This window comes from Theropithecus gelada, chromosome 11 (assembly GCF_003255815.1).
Source record: "Theropithecus gelada isolate Dixy chromosome 11, Tgel_1.0, whole genome shotgun sequence".
In the NCBI taxonomy this organism is placed as follows: domain Eukaryota; kingdom Metazoa; phylum Chordata; class Mammalia; order Primates; family Cercopithecidae; genus Theropithecus; species Theropithecus gelada.
In genome coordinates, this window is record NC_037679.1 from 45,495,210 (window position 1) to 45,523,133 (window position 27,924).

The 27,924-nt window shown below is 32.7% G+C and overlaps 1 protein-coding gene across 1 annotated transcript in view; it reads right to left on the reverse strand.

Moving 5' to 3' along the window:
* MGAT4C (MGAT4 family member C) overlaps nt 1-27,924 on the reverse strand; it is a 912,166-nt gene that overhangs the window by 358,919 nt on the left and 525,323 nt on the right. The window contains exon 3 of the mRNA XM_025402523.1: nt 27,577-27,639. The gene's annotated coding sequence lies outside the window, so the exon portion shown is untranslated. The remainder of the gene's footprint in view (nt 1-27,576; nt 27,640-27,924) is intronic.

The following is a 27,924-nucleotide window of genomic DNA, read 5'->3' on the forward strand; positions in this document are numbered from 1 at the left end:
TCCTCAGGTGGCTTCGTCACTGTGCAAACATCCCACAGTGTACCTACACAAACCTAAATGGTGTAGCCTACTACACACCTAAGCTATATGGGATAGTCTATTGATCCTTGGCTACAAACCTATATGGCATGTTACCGTACTAACTCTATAGGCAATTATAACACAGTGTTAAGTATTTGTGTACCTAAATACATCTAAAGATAGAAAAGGTACAGTTAAAATAAAGTATTATAATCTTATGGCGTTCTCTGTTGTATATGCGGTCTGTTGCTGACTGAAACGTAATATGATGCATAACAGTACTTGATTTTCAAAAGGGTTTTAGGATTTTGCTTTGGTCTAAACTAATTTTTTAATGAGAGCCATACAGTGTTCAATTCTGGCTTATTTGTTGTCATCTATTTTCTAAGATCAAGCCTGTTCCAAGGAATAAGTCCTACAAACAGAGCTGGCTTCATGGGTATGGCATCACTGCAGTTGCAAAGGGTTCTGCACTCAGAAAGAATCCCTGTGTTTAGGGTTTAATAAAACTGTGAATGTTGTCTTAAAATTATTAATAATTTTATGTTTGTATGTGTTTTAGAAGGTTTGATGGGACGTGGATCATGAGCTGGGGCCTAGAGTCTTTGCTCACAGGTTGTCCTGCCTCCTTCTAACCTCCACCATCTCCCCACTTCCCCAGCTTGGGTTCTTGGTTGGCAATGCCCCACTCCCGCAAAGATATCACTGGCACTCTCCACTCCAGCAAGGGCATGGACACAGGTAGTAGGAGAGTTAGGGTATGCATATATATTACAGGGACCAAGTCATGGGGCTTTGCCCAAGGCACCTATAAGGCCCGATGATTGAGGGGTCCCAATATTAAATAGGAAATAAAAAATACCACAGCAATTCAAGAAAGAACACAGAAGAAAAAAAAAGTGAGTTTTGTTTTGTTTTGTCATTTTGCTTTTTGAACAATGTGTCCCATATTTTCATTTTATACTGGACTCTCAAAATAACATAGCCAGCCTTGCTTCTCAGGGTATTTTATTAGTGCTTACCTACTCTTTCCTTTGCACTCCACAAACCTCTTCTTCTTTGCCTAAAACATGCAACATCAAAATAAATGGTCCAGCAAAACCTGACGGTCCTTTAAAATGTAGTTAAAAGAAACAGGAGGCAATTCTATTTAGAAGCAGCCTTACACTCTACCCCAAATCTGGAAAGTGTGAAGAGCAAATGCCAGCATAATAGCTATCATTCTTTGTTGTTAGCACACCTGCTTGTTCACTTTAGTTTTCTCACACATATAGTGCATATAAGGCAGAGCTGTGATGTACTCAGACAGATCACATTCAAATTCTCATTCTGCCACTTGCTAAGTGATGACCTTGGGCAAGTTGCTTAACCTTCCTTAGCCAGCTTCACTCTTACAAAACAGTTTTAATAATGAATGTTCTCGCAGTGTTGTTCAGCTTGAATCATGTTAAGATGAAACAAATATGTAGCATAATGCCTAGCATATAATACAAGCACATTCTTATGAAAACCTATATATATATATAAATGTTAATAATAATTTATGTTTTTAGTATTTTAATGCACACAGAGTTAACTCCTTTTTGTGTCAGAGAAAAACAAACCTTTAATTTAGCTGAAATGATTAGAAGTCATTATATAGCATTTCTAAGGTTGTGACTACTGAGTCTGCATTGGCCCATCAACTGTCATTGTGGGGAAGAGATGAGTGGGCTGAGTGCCTTGCAGTAGCAAGCTTAAAGTTAATTTATGGCCTTTGGAAGAAGTGAGCCCCAAGCCCAATATTCAAGGTCTTTAATATGTCAAAAGGCTTTTTTTCTTAGATAACAAAAATCTCCTCCAGTTTTTTGATATGTACAATTTTAGTGTGCATGAAATGGAAGTCTATATTAGCCAACACTGCATGTTTTAATAGTGTTACAGAGGTGGCTAATGTCTATGATAATCAACAGTTAGCAAAAACATGAATTTGGATATTTCCACATTTATTACACACACATACAAAAACAGTATTTATGTAATCACAGAAGTTTAAAACACAATAAAATCAAATTCCAAATAAGCCATAATTTTTATCAGGGCACTTTTAAGTAATGTGTGTGAAAACATTGAGGGTACTCACAGATGATGCAACTAATTTGTTCAGTCTTAAAATGAAAACTCACAATTCAGGTAAGAGATATGGAGAAACAATTTTTGCAGAGACAAATTTAACTTGTATTAAAATTTTACTATCCTCATTTCAAAATCATGAAATCAACATATTTAGCGGTAAGTAACTCAATATGCTGCTACTAAAAAATTGTGTCGAAGTCAGTTGGTCAGTGAAGTCTATGGATCCATTAAAAACACAGATAGCTATTGATTAACAGAAATCAGCAAAGACCTATAAGGTAGTTAACTAAAAGCAGAACAAAACACATTCTTATAAATGAGAAAAACTAGGAGAAGAATTTTAATTACTCTCTCACGAACTCATAAAAACAAACAAACAAATATGCAATCAGTAGAAAACAGATGTCTGGCCAGGCGCAGTGCCTCGCACCAGTTATCCCAGCACTTTGGGAGGCCGAGGCGGGCGGATCATGAAGTCAGGAGATCGAGACCATCCTGGCTAACACGGTGAAACCCTGTCTCTACTAAAAAGTACCAAAAAAAAAAAAAAAAAAAAATTAGGCGGGCGTGATGGTGGGCACCTGTAGTCCCAGCTACTCGGGAGACTGAGGCAGGAGAATGGCATGAACTTGGGAGGTGGAGCTTGCAGTGAGCTGATATAGCGCCACTGCACTCCAGCCTGGGCGACAGAGCGATACTCTGTCAAAAAAAAGACAAACAAAACAAACAAAACAAAAACAAACAAACAAACAAAACACCAGATGTTTGTCTGTGACTAGGTTAACTAAATTACATCTTAGCAAAGGAGTGAATATGATAAAATACCTAAGGTCTAAATACCAAGATATTTAGAAATAATTGTTTGGCTGGTGACAAATATTAGAATTAAATAGGAAAAACTTATGAATATCTAAAAAAAAATTCCAAATGATCTACAATGTCTATGGAAAGAGAACTAGTATCATGAAATGAGATACACAAATGTGAAACAATTTTAAATCATTGCTGAAACTATAGGGACCTAAGTAGTAGTTGGAATTAATTCCCATTGAAGTAACTAAATGAATTACTTCTGCTTCAATGAATTAAACTGAAATATATTTGCTCTAATTTAGGTTTGTGTCATTTCGTTCTGTATCAATGGAAATGGATAAGTGTTTCCTATATTTATTATTTCAGGAACACAATAAATTCCCTGTCAACTTTCTCAAATGTTGTTTTTCATCTTTTGGCCCCATTCACTCTCCATCTTCTTATAGAGGTTATTTAAAAGCTTAGCACAATGTAATGGAGTTTGTAGGATGCTTTAATATCATATAATTGATTTGATAAAAATAGAGAGATGGAGGAGACAGAAGGGTAAGAGATAGGCTGAGCGTGGTGGCTCACGCCTGTAATCCCAGCATTTTGGGAGGCCCAGGCGGGCAGATCACGAGGTCAAGGAATCGAGACCATCCTAGCCAACATAGTGAACTGGAAAAAGCAAGTATGCTCACTCTGAACTCTCCTATTCAACATACTACTGGAAGTCCTAGCCCAGGCAATCAGGCAAGAGAAAAAAGTAAAAGTCATCCAAACAGGAAAAGAAGAAGTCGAACTATCTCTCTTTGCTGACAATGTGATTCTATACCAAGAAAACACTAATGACTCTATCACAAGACTTTTAGAACTGATGAAGGACTTCAGTAAAGTTTTAGGATACAAAAATCGGTAGCATTTCTGCCAATAATCAGTAGCACTTCTGGCAAAAACCAGTAGCACTGCTGCCAATAGCATTTCACCAATAACATTCAAGTTGAAAGCCAAACCAAGAACACAATCCAATTTACAACAACCCCCAACATTAAAATACCTAAGAATACATTTAACTAAGGAGGTGAAAGATCTCTACATGGAGTACTACAAAACACTGCTGAAAGAAATCAGAGATCACTCAAACAAATGGAAAAACATTCCATGCTCATAAATTGGAAGAATCAGTATTGTTAAAATGGCCATACTGCCCAAAGGAATCTACAGATACAACATTATTCCCATCAAACTGCCAATGTCATTTTTCACAGAATTAGAAAAAGTTATTCTAAAATTCATATAGAACTGAAAAAAACAAGTCTGAATAGCCAAGCAAACCTTAAAAAAAATAAAAATAAAAAACAGAACAAAGCTAGAGGACTCATATTATACTACTTCAAACTATACTATAATGCCTCAGTATCAAAAACAGCATGAGCCTAGGCAACAGAGCAAGACTCGTCTCAAAAAACAACAAGAACAACAACAACAGCAACAACAACGACAACAACAACAAACCTAGGAAACAACATTTTGGACATCAGCCTTGGGAAATAATTTGTGATAAAATCCTCAAAAGCAATGTAGCAAAAACAAAAATTGACAAGCGGTACCTCATTAAACTAAAGAGACTGCACAGCAAAAGAAACTATTAACAGAGTATATAGTTTATACTATATATAAATAATGTAAAGAATGAGAGAAAATATTTGCAAACTATGCATCCAACAAAGGTCTAATATCCAGGTCTCTGAGTAAGTTAAACAATTCAACAAGCAGAAAGCAATTAATTCCATTAAAAGGTGGCTGACAGACATGAATGGAAATTTTTCAAAAGAATAAATACAAGCAGCCAAAAAACATATGGAAAAATGATCCACATTACTAATCATCACAGAAATGCAAATGAATACCGCAATGAGAGACACCATCTCACCAGTCAGAATGGCTATTACTAAAATGTCAAAAAAACAGCAATGCTGGTAAGGCTGCAGATAAAAGGGAATGCTTATACACTGTTGGTGGGGATGTAAATTAATTTAGTCACTATGGAAAGCAGTTTAAACATTTCTCAAAGATCGTAAAACAGAACTACCATTCAGCACAGCAATCCAATTACTGGGTATATATCCAAAAGAAAATAAATCGTTTTACTAAAAGGGAACATGCACTCATATGTTCATCACAGCACTCTTCACAATAGCAAAGGCATGGAATCAATCTAGGTGTCCATCAATGGTGAACTGGATAAAGAAAATGTGGTACACGTACACCATGGGATACTACGCAACTATAAGAAAGAATGAGATCATGTTCTTTGTAGCAACATAGATGCAGCTGAAGGCCATTATCCTAAGTTAATTAATGCAGGTACAAAACAACAACAAAAAACCCACATTATAAGTGAAAGATAAACATGGAGTACCAATGGAATTAGAGATGGCAACAAGAGACACTGGGGACTATTGGTGGGGAGGGATGAAGAAAGCGGGGAAGGATGGGAAACTAACTATTGGGTACTATGCTCACTACTTGGGTGATGGAATCAATCACACCATAAACCTCAACATCACACAATTTACCCATGTAACAAGCCTGCCTACATACCACCGAATCTAAAATAAACATTGAAATTATATTATAAAAAGTGAGAAGCCCTAAGTCAAAAAAGTAATGAAATGAAGCAAAAAGTTTTAACTGAAAGATTTAAAAATTAGTGCAATGTTTAAAGCAAAATCAAAAAGGAATCAAGGAAAGAAGAAAGGACAGAAAAAAGAAAGGACAAAAGAGGAAGGAAGGAAGGAAGGAAGGAAGGAAGGAAGGAAGGAAGGAAGGAAGGAAGGAANAGGAAGGAAGGAAGGAAGGAAGGAAGGAAGGAAGGAAGGAAGGAAGGAAGGAAGGAAGGAAGGAAGGAAGGTTGGTTTAGAAAAACATAAGTATACAAGAAGAAAAATAAAATAGTAATTAGCTCTATTTGAACAAATTTACATAAGGCTAATATCACATACTTTTAACTTTTATAGTCAATCTATTCACAAAAGATGTAAGACAGTATAGTTTCAGAAGAATACCTGAATATTATTAACAAAAAAAGAGCAAAAACGTTACTACAGATGGCAGAGGTTGTGTGTTAGAAGGGAAGAGAGAGGTGAAGGAAGATAGGAGATATAATGTTAAAGAGGAAAGCCAAAAAATAATATCATTAGTTGAAGAAATAAGAAATGCAGGTTTGGATTAAAAATAGGGATATACATGTCTGGGATGTGTATAAATTTCTGGTAAGAGAAAGGCAGGTATTCTCTAAAAACTGGTAAATAAATTAGATTCAACAATATTAACACATTATTGAGACATTTAAACATGTCAGAAAAAATATAAAAATACACAGGTTTAAAGAAGTAGTGTGTGTTCTTTTGAATGTGAGATTGAGAATGGGAAGGATGTGTGATTGGGATGGTAGTTCTGACTTTGGGCATACTGTATGTAGATAACAAAGCAAACCTCTACTCTTTTGAGAAGTTAGGATATTTAGTCTGAGAAGTTTGAGTGTGGAGTATGAAGCAACTTTGGCTAAAAATACGGAAGGTTTTCTAATGAGTAACACTGGAATAAACCACTTTGTAAAAAAGTGAATTAATAAGATATTTAAGGAAAATTTAATGCATATAAGAGACATTATATTTGAGGTTCTATGGTCTAACATGCCTTTAGCAGAAGGATTTTCAAAGAAATGCTATTAGATGGCAAACTCAAGTTATTTTTTAAATATGATATTTTAACTGAGTTTTTGCAGTGAGAAATCTCATAGTTATCCTTTTCTTTCTCCATGTTTATCTTGTGTTAAAATAATTCAGCTTTTAGAAATAAAGCAACAAATTTAACTTAAGGCAAAATAAGGCCTCATATTAAATTTTCATGGAAAATAATTTTGATGAAAACCTCTCAGATAAATCAAAGGAAAAAGAAGCTAGAAGTACATGAACAAATTATAAAGTAGAAATTGGTCCTGTGAGGAGGGATTTATTTGGTTTAATTTTCTTTGGGTAATATAAAATATGTAATCTATTTTATGAAGTTTTTTTTGTCATTTTTCATATTCAGTTTGAATTCACACCTGAAAGAACCAGATGAATGTTACTATTTCTTTTGAGCCTGAAATTTCTTTCCAACACTCCTCACAGAACTGAAACATTAATACTAAGCAGTACTGTCTATGCCTGAAGGAGCAGCCATCATGGAGCTGGGTGACACATCACTGCTCCCTGATGTCTGGCAATGTCTAAAATGCAAGCCAGCCCTCTGGAAGTGCTGGTGCTGGCACCTGTCAGCCCATTTCACTCTTCACAACAATTGTTGGAATTGGAACAGCCTTCCTCATATTGAGCCCAATTCTAGACCACATAAATAAACTATATGGCTTTTCCTTAAAATATTATGTCTTTTTTTGTAGGGTGAATATTTTTTGTACCTTAAACTTACTGTATAGTTGGCTTCCAGATCTAAGTCACCAACAAAAAAGTCCTGACTGTATTATACTATGTTGTATGATGTTGTTTTAATTATATTATACTATATTATATTTATTATATTATATGTAAAGTAAAATACATCCCCTCTCAGTATTCACCCAACCATCCTAATGGCACATCTTTAAGTGGCACAAACTTTCACTGTTTAATTATTTAGGATCATCCCAGGTTTGTTATTAATGGTTTTTAGGCTGCTGTTCTTTATCACTTTCAAAAGGTGAGCCTTCCAGTTTTATCTCTGACTTTTACCTATATGGTCTTATACCTCAGTCATTAAGTGTTAGTGATCAAGACATGTTTTTAAAGTCTATGCTTTTTCCCACTCTTCTTATTTTGCCAGGGATTTCAACGTCTATCACCCAAGCTCTATTTCTCAAGATGTGACAAACACCTAACTACCCTCCTATAAGACTCAGGTAAAACATTTCCTGTGAGAACACGTTTTCTGACAAACCACAGTTAATTACTTACTCCTTTCTACTCCTACTGAAGCCCATAATCATGTCTATGAAGGAATAACTTATTACAAGAGGCTCCTAGATGACTTCCTATTTCCTCTATACACCAAATCATACATAATTTCATAATCTCTTCCCATTGCTTTTAGGATAAAACTCTAAAGATTTAACACATTTAGCGTGAAATATAAGGCTCTTCATGATGTGATCCCAGACTGCTTCTTTAGATGTATTGATATCCCACATACATGCATAAGAAATCTCTCTCATGTCACCCCAGCAACCCATCCCATTTCCACGTAGTCCATCAAAGAGGCAATGAATAATTCCTTCAGGTAATTCAGATCTAAGTTTAAATACCTTACTATATTTATTGGTGCATTTATTGACTCCTGTATAAAATGATCTACCCAATCACTCATATCCTGGTTTTATATCACTTAGCATTTATTTCTGTCAAGAACAGTAATGCTTGTTTGCATTTCTCTCTTCCATTAAAAAGCAAGTGGAATGACACTAGGGATGTTGTCTCATTTTCTGCTGAATTCCTAACACTTAAAATGTTAGTTATTTTTTTTTTTTTAAAGTGAGGAATGAATGAATGCTGGCTTCATGAAAAATGAAGTTTCTTTTCAAGTTACCTAGGAAACATTGTATTAGCATCTTGCATTTCCCCCTTTTCACATCAAGTATCTGAAAGTTGAAACAGGCTGCATTATTACCTCTCCCAAAGTGCCCAATATTTTAGGATTCAATAAATGATAAATTTTTTAAAAATTCACTATAATTTGAAAAGAAGAAATGAAATTTTAATTGTCATAAATTAGTAAGAAAATAAATTCATGATGTACTGAGTGAATTCAGTTTTACAGAGAAACTGTTCCGTGGTTCTTATTGTTTTTCCTTTGGAATACTGTAAACTTCAAGGAAGGACAGACTGGTATCTGCAGTTCTGCCTTGGGAGCCTCTGACCCAGCCCATACTTCCTGATACTACAAGATCTCCTTCATCACATCTACCTCTAAATCCACTTCTCTTGTATTTCTTTTTTTACTCTCAGTTTGGTGAAGGAAACTAATCTGATAATCCTGTCTGAGAAAAAAATATATATATATTGATATCTGATAATGGCTTAATTCATCTTTTACAAAGGTTTGTATGTTTAAACCCAACAGCCAGTAGTCCAAAGGAATGATGAAATAATTTAATCTTTTGATTGTAATTCCCAGTAGGGAAGTTGTTATCTTTCTTTCAGCTCCTTGAGTGAAACTATATAAAAAGATGTTCTGCACAAAGGTGATCTAGATTACCAAAGAGGGGCATTTTCTTTTAATATTATTAGTTTATTAAGAAAATATTTTTCATGGTAAAAATAGTAATAGTAGTAAAAATAATAATAATGAGAATTAAAATTTATTGAGAATTTGCCATGTACCAAACATTGTGCCAAATGCTTTTCAAACAGCATCTCATTTCACCATCATAAATGTACTATAGAAAATCACTTTTATCCCAAATTTACAGGTAGAAAATGAGACTTCAATAGGTTAAGTAGCATGGTCAAAGTCTCACTGCTGGTCAGTGGCGGGGTTGGGATTTACATTATGATCTGTATAATTCCAAAAATCATGATCTTTTATAGCCTCTCAAGAAAACCCACACGGTTTTAAAATTGGGTTATGTCTTATCTGTCATTAAACCCTAGGCATGAATCCCTTACTAATAACCTTGAGTGGTGACAAAGCCTTTTCTTTCTGAAAATGCAAAACTAAGTGACATCATAAAGTAGCAACTTTTTTATCCAGCGCTACTTGTTACCACATCATTTTTCTTAATGGATCAAAATCTACCAACTATATAATTTGTACTATTTAATTCCATTCTTGATCCTAAACAATTAAGCTAGGAAAAAATAAAAAAGTACCCTTAAAAAGCTTCTAATTTCATATTTTAAAGATGTATGGAAATATTTTAATAGATAGAAAAAACTAGATAAATCTTAAAACCATCTTTATACATTTTTAAAGTCAATATACTTTTTTAAAATTAAAGATGTTAACGTATCAATTTTTCAAACTTTCAAATTTATTACCCAACATTCTTTAAAATCTACGTGCGAAAAATTATTTTAAAAATTTGACAAGAGAAAAAAGACATGATATGAGAATTCTTTAGATAAAAGACCACTTCAGTTACATTAGCAAATATTTTGATTTAACATGTCTGCTAAAGTGTAGCATTCACATCCTTGTATTTCTATCTCTTTATTTTGATTTAATTTGAGATATGTTATGACATAAAATAGATCATTTACACTTGGATGAAGATATAAGAAACCTCTTTTATTTTCTAGAGTAAACAAAACTTTTCAGTTGATTTCTACTGAGTTTCAAGAAGTGTTTTGATAGTTTGGGATTTATTTATTGTTTTAATTTTAAGAGCTAATGAGAAAACTAAGACATGGCATTGAAAACAATACAAGCTGAATGCTTTTAAAATGCTGAAAATGGCCATTAGAAAATATATTTATTCAAATACCACTATGTTCTTTTTTAAAAATGTCATCAAGTTTTACTTTTTTAAAAATCAGAGAGCTGATTACATGTTTCATTCTAAACCATTGGTTTAGCTATTGAACTAACTTTGGTTACTATTACTTTTTTAGACTTATAATCTTAACAGCTTTGTTTCTTTCCTTATTTTTCTAAAAGAATGAAGCCAATATTATATTAATTTATTGTTTAGAAAAAAAATATAGAGATTTCTTAATTTTTTAAATTTAAGGCATCTGCTGGTAGAGCTGTCATTGTTCTTAATTCATTGAAAATGGTCAACGGGAAGGCCATTTTAGTTGCTTTGACTTGATAACACAAACTATTTTCCCTAAATATTACCTTCTAGCATTTTTACAAGTCCAATAATGTGTTCATATATGAGTCATAAAGCATACATTTTTAGATTGCAAAATTATACTAGCATGAGACAAGGTACTTTAGATTTGGATTGTGAAAATATCAGTTTTAAATTTATAGTAATACTCGCTTCAGCTTCTGTATACATTGTCAAGTTTATTGCAGGAAATGGGGAGGAGTTAATTTTATATTTTATTCATTATTCAAATAATTATTAAGATGTTTATAAACTCATCACAAGCATTGTTCATTTTTATTGGCTTTCAATCCGTGTTTAAAATCCTATTGTAAAACTCTGCAACACATGAAGTTTGATAGAGAATGTAAGTTTAGTGGAATTTGAAAGATTTCACAAAGCCCACAGAAATACTCTCTTGCAAGATTTTTTTTTTTAATGTTAACTATATAATGCTCTTTAGTGATATACTGCTGCTGGCAAAAATTATATATATATAATTTTTATATTTCTCATTGCAAATCTAAATAAATACATATATTATTCAAGTTTTCTATACAAATTTAGTATTCAGTTAATATCACATGAATCTCTCTAAGGTTACAAGAAATCAGAGTAAATTATTATAATCACCCATATTTTAATATTCAACTTGCTTTCTGTATCAGTGGTTAATATGGTAAAGTTTTAATATATTTCATCTTTCTTTCCTAAAATAATTTAATATCCCTATTTTAAAGGGATGGTAATATGAAAAGAACCACAATAGTTATTTAGGATCGTAAAATAAGATATTTTTCAATATGCAGAAGGCAAAGAAAAACACTAAGTATGTAAAAAGATGATAATACAGTTATATAATTTAAGGAAAATACAATATCCAAATCTCATAGGTGTTCTGTTTCAAAAAATTACTTAACGGAAATTCGGAGGAGTAAAACAACATAACTACTGTAGTAAATACATACATATACAAAAATAGAATAAATATAAAATATATCTTATTTTTGTATATTTACTAATACAAATTGTTTTAAAATAGCATTATAGATTTATGCTTCATACCTTCTCATTGAAACATTTTCCAATAAAATTGTTGATGCTTCCAACAATTCCTCTCATAGTAATTTGATATTTAAAATCAAGAACTCTCTAAAGCTACTAAATCTTTGCCACTAGCCTAAATGAGGCAATATTCTTCTATTCCCATGAATTATTCAAGTTTATAAAATGGTGAAATCAGATGACAAAATACTGTATTTTAATATGGACTATGTATTCTTTTTTGTTTGTTTGTTTGTTTTGAGACGGAGTCTTGCTCTGTGCCCCAGGCTGGAGTGCAGTGGCGCAATCTCCGCTCACTGCAAGCTCCGCCCCCCGGGTTCACGCCATTCTCCTGCCTCAGCCTCCCGAGTAGCTGGGACTACAGGAGCCCGCCACCACGCCCGGCTAGTTTTTTTGTATTTTTTTAGTAGAGACGGGGTTTCACGGTGTTAGCCAGGATGGTCTCGATCTCCTGACCTTGTGATCCGCCCGCCTCGGCCTCCCAAACTGCTGGGATTACAGGCGGACTATGTATTCTTACATAAGCCATTACAAATCAAAAGAAAACTGGAAGTAAAAATGAAGCTTCAATTAGTTGTTTTATTTTCTTTAAATTGATTACCAGAAGCAGAATTTCTTTATTTTTAATTAAATTCAGCAATGTTAATTAAGTACACCGTCACAAACTAATTTATCTTAACTAGTAAGTAAAATCTCCATAGTTAAAAACAATAGCAGTTTTTTCTTCTATGGTTATATATTGCACTTTTGTTTTAGTTATCCATTTTACACATTTAGGCAGATTCTCATGGGTGGCAAAAGAGTGGTAGATAGCACTGTTTAATGCATCCTCATAAAAAGCAAATACGTATTATGTTGTATTAGGGACCACAAATGAGCTTGGTTTTATTTCATGTTTTGTGTGTATAACTTCCATAATCTTATATTCTTTTAATTATTTTTGTGCATTTTGGTTACTTATTGATTAAATATATTGTACATTAATTTTATTTTATTTTGTTTGATTTTGATATATTTATTATTGCTTTTAATGAATTTAATAGTAGATTTTATTGCTAAACATGTTATTTAAATCCAGGAGTAATTAGAGCGTATTTCTTTTCTTTTTTTTTTTTTTTTGAGACGGAGTCTGGCTCTGTCGCCCAGGCTGGAGTGCAGTGGCCGGATCTCAGCTCACTGCAAGCTCCGCCTCCCGGGTTTAAGCCATTCTCCTGCCTCAGCCTCCCGAGTAGCTGGGACTACAGGCGCCCGCCACCTCGCCCGGCTAGTTTTTTGTACTTTTTAGTAGAGAAGGGGTTTCACCGTGTTAGCCAGGATGGTCTCGATCTCCTGACCTCGTGATCCGCCCGTCTCGGCCTCCCAAAGTGCTGGGATTACAGGCTTGAGCCACCGCGCCCGGCCAGAGCGTATTTCTTATGTGCCACTTTTTAAAGTGTAAATTCTAGAGGGAAAATATAACAGTAATTGGTAATTGTACCATTTAGAATATTACAATTTTGTGTTAGCAGGTAAAGCAATGAGGATATAGATGCTTTGACAATTAATCTGCAGAGAAATAAGAGGTTTTTTTTTTTTTTTTTTTTTTTTTCTGCTTGTGCAAAGCAAATTACAAAAACAATCAATATTTCTTTTCCAGAAGCATTTACTCTCTGCCCCAGATTTATGTTGGAATGTTTATTTGGTTTGTATCATTCTCAAGAGATGTGGCTTAATAGAAGTACTTGGATAACAGTCTTAGAAATCTAATGACAATTGTTTGATTTTCCCAAATGACCACTTCCTAACGATTATTATTGAGCCTTGCAATGTTAAAATGACATGTTCAGTTTTAGATGAGCATTTACAAATTATTTCAGCCATTCTGTTACTTGCTATAAAATAAATGTTAATTTTTTGACCTATGTTAGATGTTCAGAAGCGGTCAATTGTTTTAATATAAATGTTGCATTGTTCACCTGTGCTTCACACAGGGATGAACAACAATTTGAAGCTACTAGATCAATTCTATGCATGTTATTTGCAGTAAGTAGACATTAAAGTACAGACCTTTTTTTTTATATTGGATTGTCTCTTGATATAATTTAATTCACAGTAATTACTAATACTGAAGATTATAAAAAGTTTTGTCCTCCATGTAAACATGTATTGATACTTTCCCAGATTTTTCCACATTAAGTTCTCATTAATCATTGTATATTCCAGCAGCATACCAAAAAATTAATAATTTATTTAGAACTTAGTAGAGCTACACTATGTAGAGTGAAAAACAAAACAAAACCTTACCCCAATTCACAAATAAGTATACAATATTATATTGGCACATTTCTAATTTTGCAATAAAAAAGGATTACAGTTCAATTCTGACTTGACTACTTTGTTCTGTGCATGAGCAAATCCAAAGATCTCTATAGCTTACTATCCGTAAGGTGGGTAAAAGAGATGTAGCATTAAAACAATAAAAACAGTGCCTGAGGCTGGGCACAGTGGCTCACCCCTGTAATCTCTGCACTTTGGGAGTCTGAGGCAGGTGGATTGCTTAAGTCCAGGAGTTTGAGACCAGCCTGGGCAACATGGCAAAGCCCTATCTCTACAAAAAATACAAAAATTAGCCTGGTCTGCTGGTGCAGCCTGTCTCAGCTACCCGAGAGGCTGAAGAGGGAGGATCACTTGACCCCAGGAGGTCGAGGCTACAAAGAGCAGTGACCATGCCACTGCACTCTTGCCTGGGCAACAGACGGAGACCCTGTCTCCAAAAAGAAAAAAATAGTAATAATGCTTGACACAGGGCTCCCCATACAGTCATTTTTATTTTATTACTGTTACATTCTCCATGTCAAAATGGCGTGGTTAATATTGATTGCATGGGCTTTGAAGTTAGAAAGACCATCTTGACTCTGCTAACTATGTAACCATGAGCAAATTATATTTTTGAGCTGAGCTTGCCTATTATTTAGCATAAGAATAATATTTTATTTTACATAATATTGTTGGAGGAATATGTGAGATAAAATAAATATATTTTATATTAAGCAATCAACAAATATTTGTTTTATTTTTTACCCATCACTCAACTGAAGAAAAAAATATGAGATCTAATGTACAGCTTGGTGATTGTAGTTAATAATGTAGTGTACACTTACAATTTGCTAAGAGGGTAGATCTGCAGTATTCTCATCACGGACACACACACACACACACACACACACACGGTAATTATGTAAGGTGATTTATATGTTAATTAGCTTGATTGTGTTGTTTATTTCACAATGTATACCTATATCAGAACATCACAGTGTACACCATTAATGTGTACAATTTTATTTATCGATTATACCTCAGTAAAGGTGAAAAAGAAAAAAAAATGAATTACAAAGTGAAATAAAGGATTATAAGCACTTAAATCTACTAAGCTTTTTAATAAAATGGTAACATTTTTATTCCAGAAAAGGTAGATGAAATTATTGAAGAGTAAATAACTAGTTTAGATTCTAAATACATGTGGATCATATTTTATGTCACAAAAGGGAAATTTTGTGTTTGTAAAACAAATGTATCTAATCACTTATAAAATCAAGAAAACCACTTGAGCTTTTACATTTGTCAAAGTGTGCATTGTACCATTTTCTATTTCATCCAAAGAAAAATGCGAACAATCAGAAATGAAAGCAGTTAATAAATAACTAAAGGCAAAATATTTTAACTAACAAAAGTCACTTTAAAGGAGCTTTACTCCACTCTTTAAACAATAACAAAAATAAGGCACTAAGCTAGTTAAGAAGGATGATTCAGACAATTGGCAATTTGTATTTTGAAGTCAGGAAACCTTTTATATGACCGCTTGAAATAGCAGAACTCTAGTCAGATGGCTCATCCACCCTTTCTAAAACTTTTTGCTAAAATGACTAGAACCATATCTTTATAATTATGTATGTGCTCAAGATAATAGACATGTAAGCACGAATGCAAAAAAAAAAAAAAAAACTGTAAAATATGCTTTTACCATTATCTTATTATCCTATTTTTCATTTATCTGTCTTTTTATTTTATTTCCCAGGAACTGCCCTCATTTATCCCCCAGCACTATATTATAGTCCTGTGATAAGCCATATTGGAGCTGAGGCAAAAGGAAAAATTAGTAACATTTATCTCGTGTTTGTTTTAAAATTTCTTTTGTTACTTTTGGATTTTTTAATTTTTTATTTTCATTGTGTTATATTAAAATATTATTTATTTGGATTGCTGAGTTGATTGATGCATACTCAAACTTTCACTCAAAGTGAGTGCCTCACTTGTTTCAGTCTAGTCACCACCCTGCTAACTATTGTTTGGTTTGTACACTTTCTGGGTACAAAGCTGGGTAAACCTGGTGGTGTTTGAAAACTTGTGATTTATGAGTTTGCTTGTTAATGCAAACCAAGAACATGACATCTACTGTAGTGGAATTGAAATTATATAAATCAAATTTGTTTAAGTGGAAACAAATTGGAGAAATTGAGATAAAAAGAAAATAAAATTTCAAAACTGACTAAAACCCTGATTAATATATTTAAAGATACAAATTATATTTTTACCAAGAAGGAAATTCCACCTACGAAAAAAATTGAATATGCAGAGAACTGACAGGAGTTCTTGGTTTTCAGTGAATCTGTTTGTTTGTTTTCTCTACCCTACTCCATCTTTTATAACCTGCACAAAAGATATCTTTGCTGCAAGTTCCTGAGACTTTGAGGAATTCCATAGCATGGGATCAATGATACTATTTCTTATCTTTCCTTACTGACAGCTTAAGGTTTACTTTTTTTCAAACGTTTATTGTTTACCTCTAGTCCAGAAACTTCCCAGCTAGCAAAATGTTATTGCATTGTTCTCGACCTCCAACTACCCATTTTGACAGTTTGTGTCTTGAAATAAAAACAAAATACTCTCCAGGGTCATTTTATTGGAGTTCAAGGATGGAAAGTAGATGTAAGTGTTCAATGTGCCACATTTACCTTAAATTTAACTTTTTAAATGTTTAATGTATTGATAAGATCCTATGACTTTTTCAGTCAAAGAAATACAATGAAATGTAATGAGTCAAAATTGCTACAGTGAGATTCAAGATATTCAAGATATACAAATGTATTCATTTTTAACAGAAGTTTAAAAGCATATACTATGTGCCAAGCTCTAATAATACTCTTTATTGAACATACAATCTTTTGCAGAAAATAGACATATAAACTGCATATAAACTGGCATTTTCTATAGATTAATTTTTTTTATGTTGGAGAAAAATTTAAAGTTGCTACAGTTAAAAGTAGGGGAGTTTGAGTATGGCTCTGTAGTTCAGAGAAGTCTTTCAGAAAAGCCTATACCTAATACCTAAGCTGACTCATTACAGAAATAGGAACTAAGTAGTAAAAGAGCGATGGAGAATGTAAAGATACTATTTCAGCTAAATATAATAGCAATTCATGTGAAATTCTGTGCGAGTGAGAGAACAACAATGAGAGAAGCCTCAAAGTGTTCATTTAGCATATTAAGGCTCAGAATAAAAGTCAAGAAGAAATAAAAATTGTGATGATACGTCCTTGAAAGGATAAGTCACCTGTTCCTAACTTTATAAAGTTAAAAGCATCTTTACCGAATAGCACTACAAATTGACAATAGAAGGGTAAACAAGATTTAAATGGAGGAATTTACTAATTGACTTCCAAACAGTATGACAAATCTATAAATTGTAGGTTTAAGAAAAGTATAATATGTAATATATACTACTAGTATATAGTAGTATAGTATTATTAGCAAACTATACTAATATTCATTTACTATTAGTATAGTATATATTATATATCGTATTCTTAAATATTAGTTCAGTATATATACTAATGTTAGTGTATATAATATGTACTCTACAAATATTAGTATAGTATATATTATATATTATATTCTTCTTAAATAAATGTATAATATTAGTATATATTAAGTTTGTATAATATATATTATACAATTATTGTATTATATATTATATATTAACATATATTAGTATTATATATTAGTATAGTATATATTATATATTATACTCTTCTCAAATAACTATATAGTATTATATACATTACATATAATATATACTATACTAATATATGCTATACTATATACTATACAAATATATATTATATACTATACTACTCTTCTTATAGGTTTTTAAAAATATTTTTATTGATAATATATGTACTCAATATGCAAGAAACCTAAAATTATGCAACTCATGAAATAAACATGAAAAACCAATGCCAAAAATATTCTGTTTTATGTTCTGTGGACCTGATATTAAGATACAATATTGTGTTAGAAAAAACACTGGGGGCATGAGTCAATTCTTGACTTTTCATTAAGATACTCAGGTTAGGATTTTGTCAAAGCTTTTTAATAAAGTCATATGACCTTCTATACCAGTGGGCATATTTCAGTTCCTTAAACGTATTATTATGGAAAAAACAATCAACCAAAGGAATTCGCAGCAAGTAGAATTGTTTTAAACGTCTTGGTTTTCAGAAAGTAAAAGTATATTTCCACCTAGGTGTTAAGTGTTTTGCTTCCGTGCTTTATTTATAAAATCAAACAAAACAAAATGGCTAAGAGTTCATATTTCTGAAGGTATTAACAGTGTTTTAATTGCCACCTTCCTGGTGCACTGCTAAGAATAGAATTTGAACATAGTTGTTTTCTTCCAAGAAATTGTCATGGGTATTTCATTATCTATGCATTCATGATTAACCCTTCATTAATCCCATTTAAACAATTAATAGAATAGAGATTTTGACATATACTTTTAAAATAACTAAATGGTACAAGAATCATAATGTAAGGCACTCAAAATAATTGTATCTACATTGGGAGTACACATGCAAGGACATGGACAAACAGTTGTATTTTCTTCTGTCTATATAACCATAGAAGTAAGTCTATTCTCTCAAAAGGATATTTTGGTATTAGTTTTAGCATGAATTATATTTACTCAAGCTATTCTCTTCTCACTTTTCCATTATACAAGTAAACAGTCATTTACTCTTGAAAATATCCTATTCATAGAACAGTGCCACTCAAATTGAAATCATACCTTTTTTTCCAAGCTAGAAGAAAACACAAAGAAAGATTCCATTTCCCACTGTGAATATGAGCATTTTTATAGCTGAGAAAAATAATGGAGATTAGGCACTTGGTTAAGGATATTATGATGATGATCATTTCTCTTTTTCCATCATCATTACATTTTTAATACTTCCAGCCACTTAAGTTGTAGATATATTCACAGGACCTTATTCATGAGTATCAGTAGTTTGTTGAGCAAAGAACCTTGATATTCTAGACCTTAACAATATTTGTATTTTGGGACAGTCAGATTTTCACATAATTTTTTCATGTCTAAAATGGCCCATTGAACACCAATGTCCTTATTAGCTGTAAATTCCTATCCATGGATTTTAATTATTTACTCAAGTCTTAAACTCTCTCCTTTAAATGTGTATCATTTTTTTATCTTGTAAAACAGAACATTCAATCCAACAGCAACAGAATACACATTCTTCTAAAGCACACATAGAACATTCCCCATGATAGATCAAATGCTAGGTCACAAAGAAAGGCTTAAAAAAATTAAGAAGATTGAAAATATTTCAAGTATCTATTCCAACCACAATAAAATGAAACTAGAAATCAATAACAGAAAGAAAATGGTAAAATTCATATACATGGAAATTAAATAACACATTATTGAACAACCACTGGGTCACATAAGAAATCAAAAAGGAAAAAAAAAATCTGAGACAAATGAAAATGAAAAAAGAAAATATAACATACCAAATCTTATGGGATGCAGTAAAGTGGTACTCAGGAGGAAGTTTTTAGTGATAAAGATCTACATTAAGAAAAAAAGAAAGATCTCAAATAAACAGCCTAATATTACATGTCAAGAAACTTAAAAAGGACATACTAAGCCCAAATTTGGCAGAAGGAAAGAAATAATAAATATTAGGACATAATAAAAAATAAAATAGAAAAACAATAGAAAAAACCTGAAACTAAGAGTCACTAGTTTAGAAAGGTTGACAAAACTCACAAACCATTACCTTAACTAAGAAAAAAGAGAGAAGACTCAAGTAAATAAAGTCAGAAATGAAAAATGAGGTATTATAACTGCTGACAAATATTTCAAATAACCATAAGGAACTATTATGACTATTTATGTGCCAATAAGTTGGACAACAAAGAATGGATGAATTCCTAGAAACATACAACCTACCAAGATGGAATCAGAAAGAATGAGGAAGCCCGAACAGATGGATAACAAATAAGGAGACATAATCTCTAATTAAGTTTCCCAACAACAACAGCAACAACAAAAGCCTGGGACTAGATGGCTTCACAAGTTAATTCTTCTAAAAATGTAAAGAAAAATTAATAACAATAATTCTTCACCTCTTTCAAAAAATAGAAAAAGAGGGAAGACTTCCTAAATGATTTTATGAAGCCAGCATCCGCCTGATACCAGGGCTATAAAAAGACACTTAAAGAAAAATATAAGGCAGTATACCTGATTAAATGAATGCAAAAATTCAATTCAATATACAGATGAAATAGATGCAAAATTTCAATTCACATTTCTGATGAATTGGATGCCAAAATCCTAAGCAACATATTAGCAAGATGAATTTAAGTGCATATTAAAAGGATCACATTCCGAGCCCAAGGGGGCTTTATATCTGGGACACAAGGATGGTTCAACGTAAGAAAATCAATTAACCTTATCACACAAAGAAAAGGAAAGTTAAAATCAGATGATCACCTCAATAGCTACCAAGATAGCATTTGATAATATTCAACACCCTTTCATGCTAAAAACTCTCAACAAATCAGGCATAAAAGAACTTACCTCCGAAAGTAAAGGTCATATGTGAAAAGCACACAATTACCTTTGTACTCAGTGGTAAAAGGCAAAAACAAATTTTCTAATATTTGTAACTAGGTAAGGATGCTTAGTCTCATCACTTCTATTTATGATAGTACTAGAAGTCCTACCCAGAGCCATTTAGAAAAGATGAAGAAATAAGAAATAGCAAGATTGTAAGGAAACTATAAAATTTATTTTTGTAGATGACAATTATTTGCAGAAAACATCCAAACATGTTAAAATTAACAAACAAATTCAGTAAAACGGAATTAATATTGCTTCATCATTAATAAATTCAGTAAAGCTGTTATTTGTCTATAGCCATGAAATTAAATTAAAACATTTTTAATCTTTGTAAACATTAAAAATTAATTTCATGGCTGTACACAAATATCAAACCACCCAAAAGTAAATCAAGAAAATAATCACATTTATTACAGCAACAAAAAGAGTAAAACACTTAGGAATACCTTTAACCATGGAAGTGAAAGACTTAACCATTGAAAACTGTCAAATATTGGTGAAGGAAGCAGCTGATTACACAAATACATGCAATGGTATCTCATGTTCTTGGATGGAAATAATTAATAGTGTGAAAATGTCTGTAGTACCTAAAATAATTTGCAGATCCAATGTAATCCCTATCAAGATCTCTGTGATAATTTTAATTGAAATATAAAAATAATTTTAAAATGTGTATGGAACCACAAATACACCAAATAGCCAAGGCCATTTTGAGCAAGAACAATGTTGGAAGCATCAAAATTTCTGATTTCAAAACATTACTAAACTAAATTATTTAAAACAACATAGCACTGGCATAAAAACAGACATACAGACAAACAGAATAAAATAGCTTAAAAATAAACTCATGCATGTATAGTCAATCATTTGGCAACAATGCCAAGAATACGTAATGGAGAAAAAAATAGTCTTTTCAATAAATAATTCTGGGAAAATTGGATATCCACATTAAAAGAAATAAAATAGACTGTCATTTTATAAAATCCACAGAAGCCAACTCCAAATGAATTAAAGACTTAAATGTAAAAGCTACAACTGTAAACCTCCTAAAAGAAAACATAGGGAAAAGCTTCTTGACATTAGCCCTGGCAATGATTTCATGGATAAAACCTTCACAATCACAGGTAACACAAACACAAATAGAAAAATGGGATTACATCAAAATTTGTGAGATTCACATTATGAAGACTACAAATTGCTTCAATGAGAAATAATATAAGACAAATTAAAGGAGAGGCATATCATCTTCACAAATGAGAAGACTTGATGTTTCTTAACATCTTATCTTTGATTTGTTAGCTTTAATGCAATTTTAATCAAAATGTTATAAGAACTTAAAGCAACTCATAAGCTGACTTTAAAATAAAATAGAAAGGGCCAGGCATAGTGGCTCACACCTGTAATCTCAGCAGTTTGGGAAGCCAAGGTGGACATATCATGAGGTCAGGAGTTCAAGACCCAGCCTGGCCAACATGGTGAAACTCCATCTCTACTAAAAATACAAAAATTAGCTGAGGGTGGTTGTGGGTGTCTGTAATCTCAGCTGCTTGGGAGGCTGAGGCAGGAGAATCACTTGAACCCAGGAGGCAGAGGTTGCAGTGAGCTGAGATCATGCCATTGCACTCCAGCCTGGGCAACAGAGCAAGACTCCATCTCAATAAATAAATAAATAAATAAAATTAAATAAAATAGAACAAGATCTAGAATAGTAAAAATAATCTTGAAAGTGAACACAATTGTTAGAGTTATATAACCTCATTCCAAAACTTGCTCTAATGCAACAAAAATAATGGAAAAATTTGGCTGGGCTTGGTGGCTCATGCCTGTAATCCCAGCACTTTAGGATTTACTTTCTATGCTTCTAAGATGAGAGATGGTTCAGCGGACATAGTTACATTCCAGCAGAATCCAAACGCCTTAAGCTAGTATTAGTCTTCCACAATCTTGTCCTAATCTACTTTAATATGTAACTTTTATCCATAGCAGCTGTCAAACATAATATTTTCTATCCTTCTACATTTAGTTGACATGGCTGCCAAAATAAGCAACTAATTCTTACTAAACACTTTCTTCATACCTTTTCCTGATTCCATTTCCTATGCCAAGAACCCCTCAGTTTTCTTCAAAACTTAGGTTCAAATCGACATCAGCAATGTACTTTTGCTGCTTCCCTCAGCTGAAAATGAAGTCTCATTCTTTTTATTACTATAAACTTTATAATATACTCTCACAATAAGTAATGCTTAATACCTCTTAATGAATATTGACATTTTAAACTTTCACTTTATAGTTAAAGCTCCACTGCATTTTTAAGTATATATTAAACTTCCCTACTATGTATCATTTCCATGGTGTTAGAGTTAAAAATTTACAATGGTAAATCCCCTGCAGATCTCTGCACAGTTTCATACATAGTTAACCCTCAACAAATACTTGTAAAATAAATGAATGGATGCTTTTAATAATAATAGGTGTTTGTGTATTTCTTTAAACTATTTCAAAAGATATCCACAGAAATTTTCATAATTTATCCTAGACAATACTAGTTATGTATTCCATGTGATAGGACACAGGAAATGCTACCTCCAAATATAGAATTATTGTAGACTGAGTATTTTAAGCTGAAGGAAATTAAGAAAACCATAGAAGCTGAAAGATCTCTCTGACCTTCTCCTGTCCCTTCTTTTGAGGACCCTAATGTGATATGCACTTACTAATATCTATAGGGTAGGAATGTTACACAGAGAGGCCAAAAAGAATCTGAACAAACAGGCCTTGCCAAGTTACTCCCCAGTTTATTGCCACTAGTACATACCATTTTTATCAAATTATTATTTTATATAATTGTCCATTCTTCATTCCAACCCATGGATAAAAATACATTTTTCACCATTTCCCTGGGTCTTTATTGCTGAAGCCTCCTATGTCATGTAAAACTCTGGAAAAATAAATTTGTTATACTTTTCTCTTGTTAATCTGTCAAGCAGTGCCAGCCAGAAATCTTGAGACCAATGAGAAAAATATATTGGCATGTATATGGCATTTAATATCTAATAAGTTTTTAGTAGCTTTTGTTGTCTACTGATGTATGATGCTTACTAAATTCTCTATTTAAAAAGTCTATCTGTAAATATTTTGTTAAATAAACCTGTGATTATATAACTTTTGGATCTGTGTGATGGTCTTATTTATAGAATTATCTGGTTTTCATTATTTGATTTCATTCAGTCAACAAAATGTTTTGATTACTTGTTATATTCCAGGCACTATGCTGGGCACTGTATATAACATTTAAGTTTTACGGGAGAGATATACAAATAAACGATAAATAATTATATATTTTTAAATACTTAATAATTATGGCAAGTGTCATGAAGTGAAAGAATTCTATGAAAGATAATGGCTAGACTGAAATGTTAGAAAAGGCCTTTCCAAAGAGATCTTCAAATTACTTCAGCAGAGTCTGAGAAATAGGGAGCTATCATATAGCAATTAATATCCCTATATATGTGTATATATGTTAGCAGTGGTGAATCCATGTGGGTCTGGGGCAATCTCAACTCTGGTCTTCTTAGAAGAAAGAATTCGACCTAGGGGCAAAAGGCAGAATGAAAGGCCAAGGCAAGTTTTAGAGCAGGGGTGAAAGTTCATTAAAAGTTATAGAGAAGGAAGGTAAGGAATGAAAGGAAGTAAAGTACACTTGGAAGAGGACCAAGCAGGCAACTTGAGAGATTCAAGCGCGTGGCTTGAGCTTTGACTTGGCATTTTGTACATTGGCATGCGTCCAAGCGGTTGCATCTCTTCTCCCTTGATTCTTCCCTTGGGGTGGGCTGTCTGCGTGCACAGTGGCTTGCCAGCACTTGGGAAGGGTTGCATGAGCAGTGTATTTACTGAAGTTATACGCATGTACAATTGTGACATTTTCCCCTTACTAGTTGAATGTTTAAACTCCACCATTTTGCTCCTTAGTGACTTGAGGCATTTTTCCCTTCCCAGTTGAGTATTCCTAGAGGAAGCTCATATACCTGTTAAACTATACCATTCTGCCTCCTAGTGTGCATGCTTGAGTACATTTACTCAACTTCTGAGATCTTATTGGGAAGCTGCTGATCACCAGTTTCTGGTGTTTCTATCTATTGGGAGACTGCTTTTCCCTGGCATGGACTGCGACCAATAATTCTTTTAGAGAGACAGTTTAACAACTGCCTGATCATAACCTGATCATCGCCTGGCATTGCTGGTGGTTGGTGGGGAGGGGCCTCTCCTGCCTTGCTCATGTCTGCCTGACTTACCTAATGTAACATGTAGAGCAGAGGAAAATTTACGAAAGATAGAGAGAACTATTTAAAAGTACCACTACAATCTGAGCAGCAAAATGTTTGTGAAATCTTTTAAACGTCTCTAACAAATACAACCTAATAGATTGTATATTTATAATGGTATTTATAAAAAGACATAAAAAATTAAAGTGTATGGATTTTTTATGCTCTATAGAAAACAAAATTTTAGGATGGAAAGAGCAGGGCAGAAATATGCCTAAGTATATGTACCTTGCAGATGGTATAATAGTATTTTTTTCATATTTTATGATCTAGTTTTCTTTCTTTACCTTTTTTTCCTTCAGAGAGATGTTTACCAGAAGATTTTGAAGTTCTAAAATAATTTTATTAAAAATATTGATTTCACCCTCCTGTTTATTAGAAAGCCTTACAAGATTTTAAGGTCACAGTCTTAATTTAAGGATTGGGAGATGTGAAGAATATCTCATTTAATTATGGTGAATTATGCATGAAAGATCTAATAGGTTCCCTACAGTAATGCCCTAATTATGCTTTAATTCATCAATAAGAAAATTCTTGTTTATGTTGAATGTTCCACATTTAAACAACTGGGACAAAATTAAAAGATTATACCATGTAAATGCAGCATAAAGTCATCATTTGTATCTACTTGAAAGAGTCTTCTTTGCTACTTCATGAAATGATCGCATTTGTTTTAGATTGCAATACAGAATATAATGAACAATTTTAAATTAAAAAAATAGAAAAAAAATCAGTTTATGTTGCTCATTTACCCACAGTAAAGACTTTTGTCATAGCATGCTAAAAATACTTTAGAAAGATTTTACTGATTGCTTTAATTTAACTGCCACTTTGCCATTTATTGGCTTAATTTTGCACAGAATGAAGCACACTTAAAACTCAAGGAAAGATATTAGGTTTTAGTTTTACACAGTCCATCATGAAAATAATAAAATGAAGAAAGGATTTTTTTTTCTTTTTTTAGTATTTGCCAAGTATTTCTCAAAAAAAAAAAAAAAAAAAAAGCCCCAAATCTCTCAAGTCACTCAAGACAATCTAAACACACACAAAAAGCATATTTTCCTTTTATATTCCTCTCAAATTCAAACCAATATCTATCTCATTTTACAAGGCATGCCATTGTCTTTCAAAATATATGAAGTAATCAGTAAAATTTCCACAGTAAAAAGCCATATGGTAATTGGGAAAAATCTTTATTTTTTAAAGGTTTTTGTTTGTTGGTTGGTTTGGTGAGACTTGCTTCAAAGCAGCTCTGCATTTTTTCAGTATAAATTAATGAGCTTAAGTAAATATCCTTTTGTTTAAATAAATAAAGGAGCCATGAAAGTACATTTATCAAGATCTAGGTCATTAAATTGAAACATATCTATAACTACTTAATTATCTGAATAAATGACTGTGCTAAAAGAGGACAGGTTGATTAACATTTTTTTGTTACAAACACTTGCATATTAAGTGATAGTCAAGTTTTTGTGAATCCTTTTGCTATTCAAATGTTTCAAGGGATCGTCTAACATATGTTCAAGTTACCAGCAGAAAAAGGCTATATGAATCAAGCATACATCATCCAATATCATGAGTCTTACGACCCCTGAATGTGACCTGCTCCCAGAGGAAACCAATTTAATGCTCTATCGCACACAGAGTAGTATGTATGAATCACAAAGCCTCCTGATAAATTAATGACAGGTACACCTGAACAGGATTCCTTCTAAGTCACTTATCTGCAGCCAGGAAAGCTTGTTTCACCCTCACTTTCAAAGATAAAGCCACATGGCATGTTTCCTTGGCAGATTCTCACAAAGCAAACAGCCCCCATTAGCATTATTGGGGAAAAACATTCCCCTTATTATTTCAGGTACTGTGACAGCAAATGGTATAAAGTGAAAACTATCTGCCAGTTGAAAATTCATCATTTACCCATCTCTCTCAATTATCAGGCCTTATGTCTTCTCTAACCTTCACAGGCTCTGTGCCTCTTGCTCTTTTACTTTTATTTTTGAAAGTTCTGCTATCCCAGAGTCGTAGCCATGGCAGGGTTCAAGAACAAAACATCAGGCTATCAAAGACAACTTATCAGAGGCCAAACAGTGAGAAGAGATGTCCACCATTAGCAAGTAGCCAAAAGACACATCGATGACAGAGCAAAGAAAAGTGCACTAAGCTTCACCATTAACTGATAGCTTATTCCATTTGGAAAATCCAGGAGAAAAACTGAGATAATAAATATATGTCCTAAGTATTTAGGCATATTAGTCACAGAGATTTTAAAATTACGTTAAAAAAAAAGGCATGGAAAATGTTTATTTGTGAGGGATCTTATTTACACACTTTATCAACCATAAATACATCGGAATATCAAAACCTTGGAAAACATCGGAATATATAGCATAGTAAATGGTAGTTATATAGCATAGTAAAATTCAGTAACACAAATCAACAGGACTCACGTTTTAGTTTCTATAGAGATAGCCTTTCTCACGCAGAATCAGGGCTGTGCTTCCAGGGTGAGTCTGTGTTAAATTAAAATGACAAAAATCTTAGTTTCTCATTCCAGTGTCACTTAGAATGCATGCAAATAAACTCCCAGTTAGTCAAGGGGAAAAAAATTGCATTAAAGAGTACTGATTTGTAAATTTGGTCTTTTCAAATGTAGATGATGTTTACCCCTCTCTCTCCCCCAATATCTTTGCAAAATTTCAGCCCAATGAACTCATTACTGTAAAAACTTAACTAACACTATGGTCAGTTAATGAAATTCAAGTCTGGGATTAAGCTCCATAAACACACAAAATGGC